Below are 19,981 nucleotides of genomic sequence, written 5' to 3'. Positions count from 1 at the left end.
GCCGTCGGGGAACGCTACGTAGGCGTACTGGGGGTTGGCATGCAACAGGTGGACCCTCTCGACCAACGGGTCCGACTTGTGCGCCCTCACATGTTTCCGCAGCAGGACGGGTCCGGGTGTCGATAGCCAGGTGGGGAAAACAAGGAGATGTTCGTGAGGTGTCTGGTTTGTGGTAGTACCGCAATGGAGCGACCGAATGGAGTGAAGGGCCACTGGGAGGACTTCTTGCCAGCGGGAGACTGGGAGATTCCTGGACCGAAGGGCCAGCAGGATGGTCTTCCAGACCGTTCCGTTCTCCCTTTCTACCTGCCCGTTTCCCCGGGGGTTGTAACTGGTCGTCCTGCTCGAGGCGATGCCCTTGCTGAGCAGGAACTGACGCAGTTCATCGCTCATAAAAGAGGACCCCCTATCACTGTGAATGTATGCGGGGAAACCGAACAGTGTAAAAGTACTTTGGAGGGCCTTGATGACGGTGGTCGTGGTCATGTCCGGGCAGGGGATGGCGAATGGGAAGCGGGAGTACTCGTCAATCACGTTAAGGAAGTACGTGTTGCGGTCGGTGGAGGGGAGGGGGCCTTTGAAGTCCATGCTGAGGCGTTCAAAGGGATGGGAAGCCTTTGCCAGGTGCGCTCTCTTTGGCCGGTAGAAGTGCAGTTTGCACTCCGCGCAGATTTGGCAGTCCCTGGTGGCTGTCCTGACCTCCTCGATGGAGTAAGGCAGGTTTCGGGTCTTAACGAAATGGAAGAACCGAGTGACCCCCGGGTGGCAGAGGTCCTCGTGGAGGGCTCGGAGGTGGTCTACTTGTGTGGTGGCACAAGTGCCGCGGGACAGGGCATCAGGAGGCTCGTTCAGCTTCCCCGGACGGTACAAGATCTCGTAATTGTAGGTGGAGAGTTCGATCCTCCACCGCAAGATCTTGTCGTTCTTAATCTTGCCCTGCTGCGCATTATCGAACATGAAGGCCACCGACCGTTGGTCCGTGAGGAGAGTGAATCTCCTGCCGGCCAGGTAATGCCTCCAGTGTCGCACAGCTTCTACAATGGCCTGGGCCTCCTTTTCAACCGAGGAGTGGTGAATTTCGGAAGCATGGAGAGTGCGGGAGAAGAAAGCCACGGGCCTGCCCGCTTGGTTGAGGGTGGCCGCCAGAGCTACGTCGGACGCGTCGCTCTCGACCTGGAAGGGGAGGGACTCGTCGATGGCGCGCATCGTGGCTTTTGCGATGTCCGCTTTGATGCGGTAGAAGGCCTGGCGGGCCTCCGTCGACAGGGGGAAGGTTGTGGACTGGATCAGTGGTCGAGCCTTGTCTGCGTAATTAGGGACCCATAATGCATAATAGCTAAAGAAGCCGAGGCAGCGCTTTAGGGCCTTGGGGCAGTGAGGGAGGGGGAACTCTAGGGTTCCGGGTCGGTGTTCAGGGTCGGTGCCTATGACTCCATTTCGCACTACGTAGCCTAGGATGGCTAGACGGTCGGTGCTAAACACGCATTTCTCCTTATTGTAGGTCAGATTAAGGATTTTCGCGGTCTGGAGAAAGTTTCAGAGGTTGGTGTCGTGGTCCTGCTGGTCGTGGCCGCAGATGGTGACGTTATCGAGATACGGGAACGTTGCGCGTAAGCCGTACCGGTCAACCATTCGGTCCATCTCACGCTGGAAGACCGAGACCCCGTTCGTGACACCGAAGGGAACCCTTAAAAAGTGGTAGAGCCGCCCATCTGCTTCGAAGGCAGTGTACTGGCGGTCCCCATGACGGAGGGGTAGCTGGTGGTAGGCGGACTCGAGATCCACTGTGGAGAAGACCTTGTATTGCGCAATCTTGTTTACCAGGTGGGCTATACGGGAGAGAGGGTACGCGTCCAGCTGCATAAACCGGTTGATGGTCTGGCTATAGTCGATGACCATCCTATGTTTCTCCCCGGTCTTTAGCACCACTACTTGAGCCCTCCAGGGGCTGTTGCTTGCTTCGATAACCCCTTCCTTCAGCAGCCTTTGGACCTCGGACCTGATGAAGGTCCGGTCCTGGGCACTGTACCGTCTGCTCCTGGTGGCGACGGGTTTGCAATCCGGGGTGAGGTTCGCGAACAGGGAAGGCGGGTCGACCTTAAGGGTCGCGAGGCCGCAAACAGTAAGGGGGGGGGTATAGGGCCTCCAAATTTAAAAGTCAGGTTTTGTAGGGGGCACTGGAAATCCAGCCCGAGAAGGGTGGCTGCGCAGAGGTGCGGCAGCACGTACAGGCGGAAATTGAGAATTCCCTGCATTGGACGGTGAGGTTCGCGAGGCAGAACCCCTTTATCTGCACCGCGTGTGACCCGGAGGCCAGGGAGATCCTTTGTTTGACGGGATGGGTGACCAGAGAACAGCGCCTTAACGTGTCGGGGTGGACAAAGCTTTCCGTGCTCCCGGAGTCGATCAGGCAGGACGTCATGTGGCCGTTGATGGCGATCATTGTGGTGGCCTTCGCTAGCGTCCGGGGCCGACTCTGATCCAGGGTAACGGAGGCCAGCTGCAGCAAGGAGGAGTTCTGGTCGGGCAGCGCGTAGTCAGCCGTGCTGGGGGCTTGAGGCCCCATCCAAGATGGCACTGGCCATGGGTCGTACATGGAGTCCGGGGACGGGGATTCCGAAGATGGCGGCGGTGAGGGACAAAATGGCGGCGCCCACCCATCCAGCGTGGTTGCCGGGGGGCAAAATAGCTGCGGCCGCGGGTCGCCCGCTGCCTGGAGAGACGAAGGCTGCGGTGGGCTTTGGACGGCCGGGACCTGCAAAAAGGACTGCGATGGGCCTTGGGCTGGCGGGACCTGAAAAAAGGACTGCGGTGGGCCTTGGGCTGCCGGGACCTGAAAGAACGGATGCGGTGGGCCTTGAACAGCCGGGACCTGGAAGAAAGGCTGTTGATAGTCGCTGGAGACCGCGGCCACAGCGCGGGCCAGGCAGACCGTGGCATAGTGGCCTTCCTTGCCGCACCCTTTGCAGGTGACGGTGCATGCAAGGCAGCGCGCGCGCGGGTGATTCGCCTGGCCGCAGAAGAAGCAGTGTTGGGCGGCGGCGTTAACGGGCCGTCTTGCCGTGCAGGCCTGCGGAGTTAGCGGGTAAGTCTGCTGGGTTAGCGGGTAAGTCTGAGGGGCTGCCGCAGCGGAGTGCCACGCAGCCCAGGGGGGCGCCATGCGCGCGGGGGCATAAGCGAGTGCGTTCTTGTACGCAACGACCATGGACCCTGCCAGGGCCTGTGCCTCAGTGAGACCCAGTGTGTCCATCTCGAGGAGCCTTCAGTGGATGTCGGGGGAAGCCATACCTGCCACGAAAGCGTCCCGAATTAAAAGTTCCGTGTGCTCGTTCCCGTCACTGCTGGGCAGCCGCAGTTTTGGCCCAGCACTATCAGTGACTAGTAGAAGTCTTCGAGTGTCTCATCTGGGCTCTGCCGTCTCGTTGCCAGCAGGTGACGGGCGTAGACCTGGTTCAGTGGATGGATGTAATGTCCTTCTAGCAGCTCCATAGCTGCAGCATAGTTCGCCGCCCCTTAGATCAGGGGGTAGATCGCCCTGCTGACCTGCGAGCGTAGGAGGTGTATCTTCTGCCTTTCCGTGGGGGTGTCAGCAGCCGTTTCGAGGTAGCTCTCAAAACACGCCATCCAATGCTTAAAAATAGCAGCGGAGTTTCCCGCGTGGGGGCTGAGCTAAAGGCACGCCGGCTTGATGCGGAGATCCATCCTTCAAAAGTGATTAAATTGATGCACAATCAATACTCTCGAGACAAAGGGGAGTCATATCTAATCGGCTTTAATCAGCTAGAACTGTACCCAGCAGCGATGATACAGAAAGTGAAGGCTGCTGGGACGGCATCGGTTCTTATACCCCGCCTCTCAGGGCGGGGCTATGTACATTATCCAATGGTAGACTCCTCGGTCGAGCCAATGGTCATTCACCTCTCAGGTACTGCAATACCTGGTATTACCACAGTCCCGTTGAATCGCGCCCCTGGCCTCTTAAGTAGTTCTGATTTTAATCGCTCCATCATTCATGACCATGCCTTCAGCTGCCTCGGCATTACATTTTGGAATTCTCTCCCTCCACCTCGCTTCTTCCCTTTCTTTTCTTGCGATGCTTCATAAAATTGAATTCTTTGACAAGGCTTTTGCTTCTCTGCCTTAATAATGCCTTACGTGGCTCAATCTTTCATTTTGCTTTTAACAGTCCTGTGATGTGACTCGGAACGATTAATTACCTTAAAGCGGCCTTATAAATATAGTTTGTTGTTGTGTTCCACACATAGAACCACACCTTGTCGTAAACCATTGGTGCATAACCCCTGATTTCCCACTTGTGAACATGGCCCCTGTGCACCTGCAGTAACCTCCCATGTGCCTGTAATATCCTGCATGGGAATTACGGGGCGGGAATAATTATCTCCCCCCCGTGGTCCTCACGGAGTACGAGCTCCCCGCTGAGGGGCAGGAAACTCAATTTAGCATTGTATAAAAGGTCAGCTAATAAAGCACTAACCAGAGAGAGAGACCTAGTAGGGATCTGCCGGGTAGTGTTTACACTATATTATAAATAAATCAAAGTTCTTTATTTTCCTCACTGTGGATTCCCCTGTCCTTGATGTGCCCATCAGCTCCCCGGTGGGAGCAGAAAGTCAGGGAATCAGGCCTCTAATGTATCATATGGTGCTGATTTGAACAAACTAACCTGCATTTATAAGCCATGTTCTTCGTTCCCAAGATATGCCAAAATGCTTCACAGCTCATGAATTGCTTCGGCATGTAGTCACTATTGTAATGTTGGCAAACACAGCACTTAGTTTGTGCACGTCAAGGATCCACAATTAACAATGAGATAAATTACAAGAATCTGTTTTTGTGACATTGGTTGAGGGATGAATGTTGGACAAGACATAGAGAAAGCTCCCCTGCTCTTCTTCAAATAATGCTCTGGGATCTTTCACATCAACCTGAACAAATAGGGGCCTTAGATAAATGTTTGATTTAAAAGACAGATTTTTGATTAATACAGATATATTACTCTCTTAATTACCATTTTAATTAATTAATCCATTCTTGGAGCAGTATCTTACAAATATTTATTGCGAACCTAATGTCTCTTGAGAAGATTTGTGCCATTAACACATTATCTCCAAACTACACTACGTGAGCATCAGTCAAACTCTGATGTGTTCATGTGCAGGCCCTATGCCCATTATTTAAAGGGGAATTGACCCATTTATTTTAAAAGAGTGGACTAGATGATTGCGTTAAAGAAACTTAAATATCTGCGGCCTATTTCTTTACATGTGCAAAATAGGATTTGTGCAGAGACGATTATTTTGCTGAGGGTAAACATTCTGTTTCCTTTTGTTGACGACCCTTTGACCAATCATGATCAAGAAAAGTGATAGCGTGGCCTGATTCTAGACTTTATTCCAACATCGTTCTGAAACTGTTTGGCTGGAGGTGTCGGGGCATAGAATATGGGGCCGGAGGGAAAGCCCTCTGATTTTCTCCTTTGGAAAGCGAATAGAGTGTCTCGGCTGGGAAAAGAGTAAACTTCAAACTAAAATTTAAAAAAAAGATGGAAGAAAAATAGCAAACAAGTGGGAAAAAACGTAAGAGACAAGCACAGGCAAAATGTTTATTTTCTTGTATCTTTTATGCAACTGTGTGCTTTAGGGGTTTCATTTACCATTATTCCTGATATTTAAATATATTTTACTGTAATCAGTATTACATGGAAACTGAAAAATGAACAATATCACTTCGCCCAGAAACAAAGAGGTTTCTCAGAACCTGTCCTGCAATTTCTATAAATCTTGCCATGGACTTCTATACATCTTATCAGTCCTCTCTACGAGCAAAAGGAATAGGATAGCATTGTGTTGATGGGTATCAGAATGAGAGGCTGGGAGAAAGGGTAGAGGTGAGGGATATACTCAAATCTAGGGGGTAGCTATTTCGAACTGATGGCAAAAGGATGTGAAAAGCTCTCAGTTGTGTGAAAAACAAATGCTTTTCGTTTGCTTTTGACCTGAGACATCATTCAGGGGCGAAATTCTCCGTAATCGGCGCGATGTCCGCCGACCGGCGCCAAAAACGGCGCAAATCAGTCCGGCATCGCGCCGCCCCAAAGGTGCGGAATCCTCCGCATCTTGACTGGCCGAGCTCTAACCTTGAGCTAGGCCCGAGTCGGACTGATTTCCGCCCCGCCAGCTGGCGGGAAAGGCCTTTGGTGCCCCGCCAGGTGTCACGGAAATGACATTGCAGGGCGGCGCATGCGCAGGAGCGTCAGCGGCCACTCACGGCATCCCCGCACTTGCGCAGTGGAGGGGGTCTCTTCCGCCTCCACCATGGTGGAGACCTTGGCAAAGGCGGAAGGAAAAGAGTGCCCCCACGTCAGAGGCCCGCCCACGGATCGGTGGGCCCCGATCGCGGGCCAGGCCACCGTGGGGACACCCCCCCGGGGCCAGTTCGCCCCACCCCCCCCCCACGACCCCGGAGCCCGCCGGCGCCGCCTTGTCCCGCCGGTAAGGTAGGTGGTTCAATCCACACCGGCGGGACAGGCATTCTAGCAGCGGGACTTCGGCCCATCCGGACCGGAGAATCGCCAGGGGTGGGCCCGCCAACCGGCGCGTCGCGATTTGTGCCGAATCTCCGGTGCCGGAGAATTCGGCAACCGGCGGGGGCGGGATTCACGCCAGCCCCCGGCGATTCTCTGACCCGTACTGTAAAGTAGGCACCAAACTTAGACGTTAGTTCAATACGTTTTATTGAACTTCTGGAGCAGTGCACACAGCTGGCTGTGGGTTGACACTCTACTGATCTAAGTGTGCTAACTATAACTAACTAGACCAGACTAGCTCTGAGCCACGTGTAGAAGGTGCTGACTGATATATACACCCGGACTGTCACTACAGTTGTCACCAGTGGAAAGAGGCAGAGTGCTGATGCCTCGTGTGTTTTATAGTGAGAAACCACCCTTTAGTGTTCTGCCTCGTGATTGGTTGTGTTCTGTCCTGTGTGTTGATTGGCTGTACTGGGTGTCTGTCACTGCCTGTCTGTATCTCATTATGTGCATGAGTGCATATCATGACATCCCCCCTTTTAAAAAAAAAATTGTCGGTTGCTTAGAGCATATGCGACTGTATGTACATGTATAACTATTTACATCAAATGGCGAGTGAATGAATATGTACATGAAAGGTGTCTAGCGTGCATATACAGAACAATATTTACAAGATAAATGTCTATAAGTCCAATCTTTGGGGCTGGCGTCGGATCCTTGTCGACTGCCTGAGAGGTGGAGGTGGGGACGACGGAGCCTTGACAGGCGGGATTGCTGCCAGATTGGTGGCCTCGTGGTGCGAGGTATCCGGAGGAGGCATAACAACACCTGGAATTGTGAGATTTGGTGGTGGGCAGGCAAGTTTGCGTAGTGCCCTTCTGTTGCGCCTGACAATGGAGCCATCAGCCATATGAACTACAAACGATCTGGGAGCAGCCTGTCGAACAACAACTGCTGGAGCTGACCAGCCTCCATCAGGTAGCTTGATCCGAACAGCATCCTCCGGAGATAGCACATGCAAATCGGTAGCATGAGCATCGGACGTCAACTTTTGCCGGTTCCGGAGTTGCTGCACCTTTTACAGCACTGGGAGGTGATCCAGGTCTGGTACGTGTATGGCCGGAACAGTCGTCCGCAGGTCTCTATTCATGAGGAGTTGTGCCGGAGACATACCGGTGGACAGAGGGGTTGCCCTGTACGCCAACAGCGCAAGGTTGAAGTCAGAAGCAGAGTCCGCAGCCTTGCAGAGCAGTTGCTTCACTATATGGACCCCTTTCTCGACCTTCCCGTTGGACTGCGGGTAGTGTGGGCTTGAGGTAATGTGGTTGAATTGGTACGACTTGGCAAAATTGGACCACTCTTGGCTGTGGAAGCAGGGACCATTGTCACTCATGACAGTGAGTGGAATACCATGCCTGGCAAATGTCTCCTTGCAGGCCTTGATGACTGTCCTTGATGTGAGGTCTGGCAGCTTCACAACTTCCGGGTAATTTGAGAAGTAATCTATGATGAGCACATAGTCACGCCCATTGGCGTGAAAAAGGTCGATTCCCACCTTGGACCACGGAGAGGTCACGATCTCGTGTTGCTGGAGTGTTTCTTTCGCCTGAGCAGGCTGGAAACGCTGGCAGGTCGCACAATTGAGGACCATGTTGGATATGTCCTGGTTGATTCCAGGCCAATAGACAGCCTGCTGGGCCCTGCGCCTACACTTTTCGACACCTAGGTGTCCCTCGTGGATTTGTTTGAGCACTAAGCTCTGCAGACTGTGAGGAATAACGATACGATCTAGCTTGAGGAGGATCCCCTCGATGACTGTCAGGTCGTCCTTGACATTAAAGAACTGAGGGCATTGCCCTTTTTGCCAACCATTTGCGAGGTGGTGCATTACAGGCTGCAGAAGAGGGCCCTTGGCAGTCTCTTCTCGAATGTTGATCACTCTTTCATCTGAGGCCGGGAGGTTGCTGGCACACAGCTGCACCTGCGCCTCAATCTGGCGGATGAAGTCAACCTGTTCACAGGGCGAGGTGATGGAGCGGGACAGGGCAGCCGCAATTATTAGCTCCTTGCCTGGTGTGTATACTAACTCAAAATCGTACCTGCGGAGTCGAAGGAGAATGTACTGAAGCCTGGGCGTCATGTCATTCAAGTCCTTATGAATGATATGGACCAAGGGTCTGTGGTCAGTCTCCACTGTAAATGTTGGTAGACCGTAGACGTAGTCATGGAACTTTACAATGCTGGTTAGGAGGCCCAGGCACTCTTTTTCTATCTGAGCATACCTCTGTTCAGTAGGAGTCATGGCCCTTGATGCATAAGCCACTGGAGCCCAGGACGAGGAGTCATCCTTCTGGAGGAGCACCGCACCTGGTTTGCGTCCGTGGAGAATTATGTCTCCCTGTCCGGGTCAAAAAACGCTAGTACCGGAGCAGTGGTGAGCTCTGCCTTTAGTTCGAGCCACTCTGCTTGATGTGTGGGTAGCCACTGGAATGCAGTGGACTTCTTCGCCAGATGCCTGAGAGCTGTGGTGTGTGATGCCAGGTTGGGAATCAACTTTCCCAAGACGTTTACCATACCGAGGAAGCGTAGTACCGCCTTCTTGTCTTCCGGGGTCTTCATGGCGTTAATGGCCTTGACTTTGTCCGAATCTGGTTGCACACCCTGCTGGGATATCTGGTCGCCCAAGAACTTGATGGATGACATGCCAAAGGAGCTCTTGGCCTTGTTCAACTTGAGGCCGTTTGCATGGACACGTCAAAAGACTTGTTTGAGACGAGATATGTGTTCCTCGGGGGTCGTGGACCATATGATTACATCATCTACGTAGACACGCACACCCTCAATGCCCTCCATCATCTGCTCCATGATCCTGTGGAAGATATCAGAGGCTGAAACAATGCCGAACGGCATACGGTTAGAACAGTACCTGCCAAATGGTGTGGTGAACGTGCAGAGCTTCCTGCTGGACTCGTCCAGTTGTATCTGCCAGAAACCACGCGATGCATCTAGCTTCGTGAAGAATTTGGCGTGTGCCATCTCACTGGTCAGTTCCTCCCGCTTCGGGATCGGGTAGTGTTCCCGCATTATGTTCCGGTTAAGATCTTTGGGATCTATGCATATCCGCAACTCTCCTGAGGTCTTTTTCGCTCAGACCATCGAGCTGACCCAGTCAGTCGGTTCCGTCACTTTAGAGATTATGCCCTGGTCTTGGAGCTCCTGTAGCTGCGCCTTTAAACGTTCCTTCAGAGGAGCCGGCACCTGGCGTGGTGCATGGATTACAGGCGTGGCATCAGGCCTGAGTAAGATCTTGCAGCAGTATGGCAGAGTGCCCATTCCACTAAACACATCCGGGTATTGCGCCAGGATGTCATCAATGTTAGTCTGAAGATCCACATTGGAAGAAGACATGGCATGGACTCGCTGTACGTGGTTGAGTAGCTGGCATGCGTGGGCACCAAGCAGGGATGCCTTGTCAGGCTTGATGATTTCGAATCGCAGTGTGGCATTGATGGTCTTGTTGGAGACAAACAGGTGACAAGATCCTAATGCAGTTATGACATTGCCATTATAATCAAGGAGCTGGCAGGCTGGCGGAAGAATTTTGTGTTGCTTTTTAATGCGGTAAAAATCAGCTCGAGAGATGAGATTGGCTGAAGCACCAGTGTCCAGCTTGAACTGGATGCTGCATTGATTAATCTGTATGACAGCACGCCATTCGTCCGCAGAATCCACATTGAGGATAGATAGGCGCCTTGCTGAACTTGAGGAGGCATATTCACATGTAGTGATGATGCCCACACGATAAGGGGACTCCAGGCAGTCGTGCTCTGGATCCGTAGTGCTACCAGGATCAGAATCCAGTAGACCTTGCTGTACACATCGAACGCGTTTGCGTTGGAATTGGGATCGCTGACCCTTGACCGGCGGTGCAGACCTGCACAAGGCTGCATAATGTCCAGGCTTCCCGCAATTTAAACATCGCCTGCCTTTTGCAGGGCATTGCCGCTTTAAGTGGGCGGTTCCGCAGTTCGGGCACGTCATGACGTTGACGTCGTTACGCTCAGTGCGTCGTCGCACATGCACATTGCGGTCAGCCGACGTTCGCACTTGCGCAGTTTGGTCTTCGGCCGCTTTGTTCTCCCGTTCGTGTTGCGCGTGCATGGGGCCCCGAGAAAAGTGCGCAAAATGGCCGCCTTCATCGATACTGAGGCGCTGCATCCGGGTGATGGCCTGTACACTGTCTGCCTCGTGGGAGGCAAGTTGTTCCTGTTCTGCCAATTTGAAACGGGAGTACTGATTTCTCGCCTGTTCATGCATTTTACACGTCTCGATTGCGACTGGCAGGGTCATGTGCTTAATTTTGAGGATTGCTCCCGCAAAGAGTCGGAGTGGACCCCAAACACGATCTGATCCCTGATGATGGAATCAGCGGGGTCACCATAGTTGCAGGACTGCGCTACTATACAGAGATGAGTTATAAAGGATTGGAAAGGTTCATCCTTACCCTGAAAGCATTGCTGGAAGACATAGCGCTCGAAGCTCTCGTTCGTTTCGACTTCACAGTGACTGTCGAATTTAGCTAAAACGGTCTAATATTTGGTCTTGTCCTCGCCGTCGGCAAAAGTGAGCGAGTTGAAAATTTGAATGGCCTGGTCCCCCGCAGTTGATAGGAGCAAAGTGATTTTTCTGGCATCGGACGCATCCTCGAGGCCCAAGGCCTCAATGTAGAGAAGGAACCTCTGCTTGAAGACCCGCCAGTTGGCGTCGAGATTGCCGGAGATCCGTAGCTGTGGAGGGGCCTGGAGCTTCTCCACGCCGCTGGAAGGCACTCGCTGGTCATCACTGAATCACTCGAGGTAAACCACTTAGATAAAGTAGACTACTGGTACCATGTCGTGTTATTCACCCTGGGGTAACACGGACAGCAACTGGATGCAGTTGTACTGTAAAGTAGACAACAAACTTAGACGTTAGTTCAATACGTTTTATTGAACTTCTGGAGCAGTGCACACTGCTTGCTGTGGGTTGACACTCTACTAATCTAAGTGTGCTAACTATAACTAACTAGACCAGACTAGCTCTGAGCCACATGTAGAAGGTGCTAACTGATATATACACCCTGACTGTCACTACAGTTGTCACCAGTGGAAAGAGGCAGAGTGCTGATGCCTCATGTGTTTTATAGTCGGAAACCCCCCTCTAGTGTTCTGCCTGGTGATTGGTTGTGAACTGTCCTGTGTGTTGATTGGCTGTACTGGGTGTCTGTCACTGCCTGTCTGAATCTCATTATGTGCATGAGTGCATATCATGACAATTGGTTTCCATCTTACCAGGACTAAACCCTTTTTTTTAAAAATCAACAACTTAATTGTGGAATAAGACAAAATGCTTTTTTTTCATGAATTTGTAATGGAAAGATTTTCCTGTTTGGCAGAACTGAAATCTTTACTATAGGATTCCTAATGCTTGTCAGGTCAGGAATGTTACCTTCTGTTGATAGATGTTTTTCCTCATTACAGAGATTTACAGCAGTTTACTGGGAGTTAAACATGCTGCAAATACCATAGTGATGCAGTATACAATATCTTACAATATTGCAATGGGAGCATTTTGAATGCTATTCTGCAACCTATCCAATTCTTGGTGCCAAACATATTTTGTATGCAAGGTCAGTCATTCTTGGAGAGAGAAATCATCGATATAATTATGTACTGTTTGCCCGATGTACATCGTCTGTGACCCCGAGAGCTTTTTTCTTCAACCTATGATGTTTAGAATTCAGATCAGAGGTAGCTACATAGCGATGTTATCCCTACTCTTTGTTAAACTAAGCAGGTACATTTCCCACATTATCCTTCTTTAAAGGAAAAGAAAATGCTCTTGTAGGAAGGCCTTTTCTGCTAAATGGATACACGTATAATTGCCATGGAAACAGCCTAACGGAGAAGCAACTAGCTCCCATAGTTTCTATGACAACTGCTTTGAAGAGACAGGTTCTTCAGCAGGAAATGAGGCGAATATTAATAAGTCATTTTTTTAAGCTATGTTATTGCGGCATTATCCATCCTTGGTTGTGTAAGCCCTTCTGCACATAAACAGTTGTGTTGGAGGACAGTCAATTACCAGGCCCTTATTGGAAATGGGCCAAGCCAACCGACTTGCAAATGTCAGACATTAGTAAGTGATTTTCATCAATATAAAAATGAACTGCCGATCTCTGCTTGATGCCAGTTTGCATGTTGCAATATTTATTCAATAGTTAGAGATGTAGTTAAAGATGTAAGAGGTTATTCATGAAGGTCCTGCCTTCTCAACCTTGCTCCTAGCTGAGGTGTGGTGATCCTCAGGTTTAATTACCACCAGTCAGCTCTTCCCCTCAAAGGGCAAAGCGGCCTATGGTCATCTGGGACTATGGTGACTTAAAAAAACAGATGTATTGGCACACGTTGAATTGATTTGACTTCTTGCTTCACCAGGTAACCACCTTATATCTTCTTTACGAATGTAGGTAATTCCATTTTCATTATCTCTGCCCCCTCCCTCTTTCAAGAAGCATCAAGACGCAGATAATAAAGCTGGCAGCTGCTCCTCGATACACATGGGGACCGAGCATATGGAAAACAGTAGATTACAGGAAGCAGCTTTGTTATGCTCTCGTGCTGAAAGCCAGATTTACAACCCTCTCTCTCTTTCCTTTTTTTCCTTTTGTAATAGCTTTTGCTGGAACAATGCACAACTTTCACTAGTACATTTCTAAATGTAAGTACACTGGACTATATTGTGCATTCAGACTGAAAATGCTTTTGGGGGGTGGGATCCCGCGCAGTTCGGTTTGGCCAGGCAGATATTTTGCAGTGAGATCATGGAAAAATAGATTGGCAAATGAGCTGTGAACGGGTTATGTAGAATGTGGTGGGCGACTAGAAATGTGCAGTATTCTTATAAAGTTGAAAACTGACAGAAGGCAACTGGATTTTAAGTGTTTCTGAGAGTCTGGGCCACTCTTTAATGCTACAAACACAGTTGGTATTTGAACCATGCTGTCCTTCTTCACCGATCAGTAGGAGACTGCAGAGCGCTGAGAGGAATGAAGCAGTCAGGTCTGACAAAGATCATTACAGCAGAAAGGAGTTAACAAAACAAAGGGGTGGTGTCAGCTAATATTAGAAAATTAAGATTTTATTGAGGGAAAAAAAGGTCTTTCAGCCAGTGTGTGGCTTTTAGTTTGGCTAGCACAGTACAACAATAAAGATGATTGGTAAGACGTGATTTGAATAAGTGATCAGCAGCTCTCTGCTTTGCTCAGAGAAAGGGATGCAGAGGAGGCTGCGGATAGACAGAGGCTTGGTCCATGCTGGTTAGAGGATGGGGTTAGTAGGTGCTTCCATTTTTATTGCGTTACTTTTCCTGACGAGAGACACCTTTCAGTCGCGCTAATGACTGAGATGCTGCTGCCCTGTGTCACATAGGGTCAAACAGCCGTGAGCAAAAGCGCTTACATCAAAGCAGATCCAGATCATCATTTAAAATCTGTCACAACAGATGGGTGAGGTTTGTGCATTGCTGTATAATCCATACTGATAGCACACGGTTAGTGCTGATGCTCATTTCCTTCATGTTCATTGATGTTTGTTTGGAAATATTGTCATGCAATACAATGGTAAGAGGCTTTACATAAAGCTGAGCAAATTACGCTTAATGAAATGATATTAGATGCTACGGCACAGACTATCTGAAATGTGAGATCTTTTTCTTTACTAAATTAACTGGCATATTCCTGTTGTACAGTCTTTGCATAGTAAAATGTTTTTATTGTAAAATAATGTTATTGAAACTGGATCGTTTTTATCATAGTTTGTGAAAATTTTACCAATCTTAGAAAAATGATTTGATGACGTCTACCTTCAATCTTGAAGCTCTTTAGATGATTTTTACTCTGTCTCTAGTATCATGATATATGTAATATATAGTCGTATATTTTACTCCTTTATCTTCCGAAACATTTTATTTAACTAATGCTCTCAAATTTGAGATTATAAAATCTCAATCGTTGCTGTGTTACAAAACTGATGTTGCATTATGGCAAATTGGTCAGCCCGGTGCAGTTTCCATCTTTCTCCGGTTATTTGGGAATTGGTCAGCCGGGTGCAGTTTCCATCTTTCTCCAGTATTTTTGTAAGATTATTGGGCATTCAAAGTGCCTTGATTTTGATCGCCCTGTTGGTCTCTCTCAGCTTAGCTTTCTGGTGGCTGAAGATGGGCAGGTGCGAACCGCTTCCAAGCTTCCACCTGAATTGGCCATTGGAAGATGTGCAAGAGTGGACTGATGATGTTTCCTGGTCTCTGCATTCTCTGTGGGTAGTCCTGTAGTGTAGAGAACCAAATTGCATCCAACCTTTCAAACCTGGAGCCCGCTATTCAATGCTGATGTGCTATAATCCATAAAGATGTAGGATTTCAGTGCAAAGCATTCTGAGCTTGATTGTGACACTCTGGTAACAGTTATTTATTTTCCTTCAAATTTTCCCCTTCCCTCAGTGTTGTTACCTGTAACTGTGCGGAGTCTGCACGTTCTCCCTGTGTCTGCGTGGGTTTCCTCCGGGTGCTCCGGCTTCCTCCCACAGTCCAAAAGATGTGCAGGGGTAGGTGGATTGACCATGCTAAATTGCCCTTAGGTTAGGTGGGGTTACGGGTTATGAGGATAGTGTGGAGGTGTGGGCTTAAGTGGGGTGCTCTTTCCAAGAGCTGGTGCAGACTCGGTGGGCCGAATGGCCTCCTTCTGCAGTGTACATTCTATGATCTATGAACCATGTCTCTTCCTCTTCAAGTAGGAAGATAGAATTATTTTCTGGTGGGGTTGCAAGTATCTGAAATGATATGGTTTTTTTTTTCATATTTTACCTCATGAGGTGAAAAAAAAACTGTGCATGTGCAAACCTGCTGATTACCCAATTATTTTTTTTCTGTGCTCCTGATTAATATGGTGGTACATTGTACTGTCTGGTTCAGCATTAGTTCAGCCACGTCAGAAGGGGAAACTGAATATTTGGAAATGACTGGTACTGATCTGAACTGGAGTTACATTTTAAGTTTATAAGACTAGTTCGGGCCAGTACCAGGAAATTCCAGGTTTTACTGATCTTTGACTGGGTAACGCATTCTCTGACTGGCAACTCCTCTGAGCGTGTTGTCGATTAGACTGTTTGGTCAGCTGACAATGGCAATCGTCCCCTGGTTAGTTACGATCCCATCAGTATTTCCTTCCCTTTATTAAGGAGGGCCACCTCACCACCACACGGGCCTCTCTCTAGTGGTCTAATTGGGGAGGTGATGGCGTGGTCGTTCTGTCACTCGACTAGTAAACCACAGACCCAGAATAATGCTCTGGAGCTCTAGGTTCAAATCCCGCAACTGTAGATGGTGAAATTTGAATTCAATAAAAAAAATCTGGAATTAAAAGTCTAATGATGACCATGAAACCATTGTCGATTGGCGCAAAAAAACATCTGGTTCTCTCATGTCCTTTAGGGAAGGAAATCTGCCATCCTTACCCGGTCTGGCCTACATGTGACTCCACACCAATAGCAATGTGGTTGACTCTTAACTGTCCCCCCAAGGGCAATTAGGGAAGGTCAATAAGTGCTGGCCCAGCCTGCGTCGCCCACATAAGATTCATTGTTTGGCTCTCCAATGGCACCCACTCACGTTTTTCAGCTGCCTCATTGAAGTGAACTTTTATGAAATGTGAAGGAAAAGATGACAATTGACTGACACAGACGGTGCAGAAGTTAGGTCATGTCATTTCTCTTCTACCATCTGGTACCGCACAAACTAAATTTCAGTCCTGCGCCTAATCTCCTGTCCAATCAGCATCTCAAACTCTCCACCACCAAACCATCTATTTCCATCCCCATGTCCTCTTGAATCTGTTATTTTTTTAATACCTTCAAATGTTACACTTTTTCTGCCAATTTCCCCCCTTCCTTCTTTCCTGCAGTAATTGAACTCCTCGCTGAAGCATGAGGCTTGGCCACAGCTCGACTTTGGCAGCTGGGTTGAAAGTCTGCTCACTCTCTGATGGCTCATAAAGGTCACAAGTAAAATTAGGCAGTAGGATTATGTATCTTCCACCCAATTCCCAGTGCTTGAAAGGTCACACCGCACCAAACTGCTCATAATTCAGCCCTAATCAGACTTAGTGCAAAATCATGTATGGAGACCAGAGATAGTCTACGCCAATAAAATACCCTGTGAGGATGAATTGATCAGGATAATCTAGATGGAACTCTTGTAGTGCAGCCAACCTGTGTTACACCTGACTATGCAGGCAGTGCTAAGGAGGATCACTAACCCCACAGAGCAGGGAAACCATACGTTTCACAAACACTTGTGGGCTGGCTATTAGGTCAAGGACAATGAGCATCTGAGAGGAGGGAGTGCAAGAGATCAAGGGTGAAGAGGTGATCGAGAGGAGTGCGATTGCAGGGAACAGTAGATGATGGTCGAAGGAGCAGATGGTGGTCGGCGGGGGGGGGGAGGGGGGCTGTCGGGTGTTGGTCGGCCATAAAGTCTGATCTCAGGAGAGGTGAGTTTGCTGGTAGCTTGTTGGGTCGAGAGGAAACACTCCCCACAGTATTGGATTCAGCCCACCTTGCCTCCTATCACCTGCTGAGTTTCCCGAGGTCAGGGAAACTGCCCGACAGGAGTTAAAAAGACAATCATTGTTCCACTGGAGACCGGCCGCTTCGGCCTCCTGTGGGATGATTGTGATTCTGCCCCTCATCACATCTTGGGTCAAAGTGTTTTTTTTCCTCCTGTTTTAGATTTTTAACCACCCTCCCAAATTAAACTTACCCGTTTTGAGGATTACAAAAATACTGAATAAATTCATAAAATAAGGCAGGATAAAGAGATTTATTTTTAAAAACATTGGATCAAACCAATATTTCTAGTAGCATTTTTCTATTAACAATTACTTTGAAGAAATACCCCCCCCCCCCCCCCCCCCCCCCGGCCCATCTCCCTACAGCAATGTAATCTTTCACCCAAGTTAGCTTCGCTGCTCAATCTGACTTGAAAGATGGTCTCTGTGGGTTTGTCATTTTTCAGATATCCTGGTATAGGTCCATGAAAACCATTTGTACAGACACACACTGGGAAAGAGGGCAGCAGCTCATTCCTTTGTGGTGATATTGGGGTTTAGGTAACTGTTAATGATTTGTCTATTGGATTCTCTGATGATGCCAAACATACTGCTGCAGCCTGTTTTGATCGAGTGGATCAGGGTCACTGTGTTGTTTTGCAGGATCAAGTGAACCAGTCATTTTCTTTTTTCAAACAACTTCCTCTTTGTCTTGACACAGGACTTAATCTCTGCATGCCCCCATTACCCTTTTTTACTTTGTTGGTTTGCACCTGGGAGTAGTCAGCAACATAAATTTAGGGTCAAAAAAGACATGTGTCAAAATACAGCTGTGATGAACGGTTACTGTAATACTGTACCCTTGTCATCATGTAAGGTGATGTCCCCTTTAAGACCGGGCTTGGAACCCTGGGGGACTCCGCCTCCAGCTCCGCCCATCTGGGAGCTGTATATAAGGGGCTGCCTTGTGGGCGGCACCTTTTCGCACACGTCTCGGCACCAGGCTAGTTCTTAGCTTATTAAAGCCTTCTTTACCGTTTACACTCTTAGCGTTGTTATTGAGGGTACAACAATTTAATAAGCAAAACTACATCAGGATGGACGCAGGCCTAAAACCAGAGAAACTCAACCTGGAAGCACGGACACCGGAGACAAAGGAAATTTTTTAATACTGGCTCCGATGCTTCGAGGCCTACCTGGACTCCTCAGAGACTCCCATCCAGGGGCCACGCAAGCTGCGCCTACTCCACGCCCGGGTAAGTCACAGAACCTCCGCCACGCTCGAAAAGGCGACGACTTATGAAGAGGCGTTCGAGTTACTCCGCAAGCAGTGCGTCAAACACATCAACGAGGTGCACGCCAGGCATCTACTCTCTACCTGCCGGCAGCGTCGGGGGAATCGCTAGACGAATTCGTCGAAAAACTCACTGCGCTTGCCAGGGACTGTGACCATCAGGATGTGACAGGGGAAACCCATATGAACTTGCACATCAGAGACGCTTTCGTGTCCGGCATCCGCTCGACCTACATCCGGCAGTGGCTACTCGAAAACGGGGCAAAAAGACCTCCAGGACACGCTAACATTCGCCTCCTCGCTGGAGGTGGCCCGACATAATTTGGTTACGTACCCCGCGGACTCTGCGAGCCCCCCTCGGACTTCCTTAGACTCAGCCACATTACAGGCCTGCACCGCGCGGCGACCCGCTCATCATGGGGGCACACTGTGCTACTTCTGCAGGCAGGGCCAGCATCCACGCCCACGCTGCCCAGCCCGCTCCACGATCTGCAGCGACTGCGGGAAGAAAGGGTATTTTGCAAGGGTCTGCCTGGCCAGGCCCAGGGGCCAGAAGAACAAAGAACAGCCGGCCCGAAAATCAGGCTCTCAGGCCTGCAAGCCTCGCAATGTGGCTGCGCACCGACCCGACATGCCCCCTTCTGTTGCGTCATCAGCCTCATGCGAATCATGGGAGCGGCCATCTTGTCGGCGGCCATCTTCTCGACCCGACACGTGCAACCGACGGCGGTGGCCGTTTTACGAGTCCGAATCGGCTGAGGACTCGGACTACCCGCGAGTGGGAGCGATCACCCTCGACCAACTCGGCCAAAACATCTGCAAAACTCGATGATGAAGGTTCAAGTCAACAGGCGCGACACTGCATGCCTCTTCGACTCGGGGAGCACGGAGAGCTTTCTCCATCCAGAAACGGAAGTCTACCTCCAGGGTCTCGCTTCCACCTTGGCTGACGGCTCCGGGACCTGTTCTTCTCCGGAGGCGCACGAGGAGCCATAAAACGGCCCCCCTGGTCGAGAAGGTCCAATTACAACAGACCAACCCCAGTTACACCTACGTCGAGTACCCCGACGGCAGGCAAGATACGATTTCCCTCCGGGACCTGGCACCCGCTGGTTCCCCCACTACTGACGCCCCTTCCAGCACCTCTCCCCTGCAGGACCCGGCACCCCCTACAACACACCCCCTCCCGGCCCCACTCCCCGTTGGTGAGCACCTACCACGCGCCCCCTAGCGCCCCCCCCTCTACACACCCCGCTGGCACTGGCACCGCTACCCCCGGCCCCACCTATTCCCCCTGCGCCCCGTTCCCCTACCCCGACTCGGACCAAGGCTCCGACCGCCGTGCTCCCGGACGTACCCTCAACTAAGACGTCCATGTCCGCCGCACCACCACCCGAGCTGAGGAGGTCGATAAGGACGATCTTGCCACTGAGACGAATGGACTTATGATGGCACTTCACCCCCGCCGGACTCTTTTTAAACACGGGGTGAATGT

General features: G+C 50.1%; 1 protein-coding gene across 8 annotated transcripts in view; it reads left to right on the top strand.

The window, feature by feature from the left end:
* Positions 1 to 12,612: 12,612 nt before the first annotated feature.
* The window catches only part of trim2a (tripartite motif containing 2a), a 301,158-nt gene continuing 293,789 nt past the window's right edge, over positions 12,613 to 19,981 (top strand). Inside the window, exon 1 of one of the 8 annotated variants that reach the window (XM_072496025.1) lies at positions 12,613 to 12,727. The gene's annotated coding sequence lies outside the window, so the exon portion shown is untranslated. Of the gene's footprint in view, positions 12,728 to 13,005; positions 13,027 to 13,158; positions 13,310 to 13,485; positions 13,651 to 13,751; positions 13,921 to 13,957; positions 14,102 to 14,191; positions 14,211 to 19,981 lie in introns of those variants that run through there. The other 7 variants (XM_072496027.1, XM_072496019.1, XM_072496029.1 and 4 more) reach the window with 7 other exon arrangements.

Source organism: Scyliorhinus torazame, chromosome 3 (assembly GCF_047496885.1).
Source record: "Scyliorhinus torazame isolate Kashiwa2021f chromosome 3, sScyTor2.1, whole genome shotgun sequence".
Lineage (NCBI taxonomy): Eukaryota > Metazoa > Chordata > Chondrichthyes > Carcharhiniformes > Scyliorhinidae > Scyliorhinus > Scyliorhinus torazame.
Note: the sequence above shows the minus strand (reverse complement) of the source record. Positions and strands in the feature narration are given on the sequence as shown.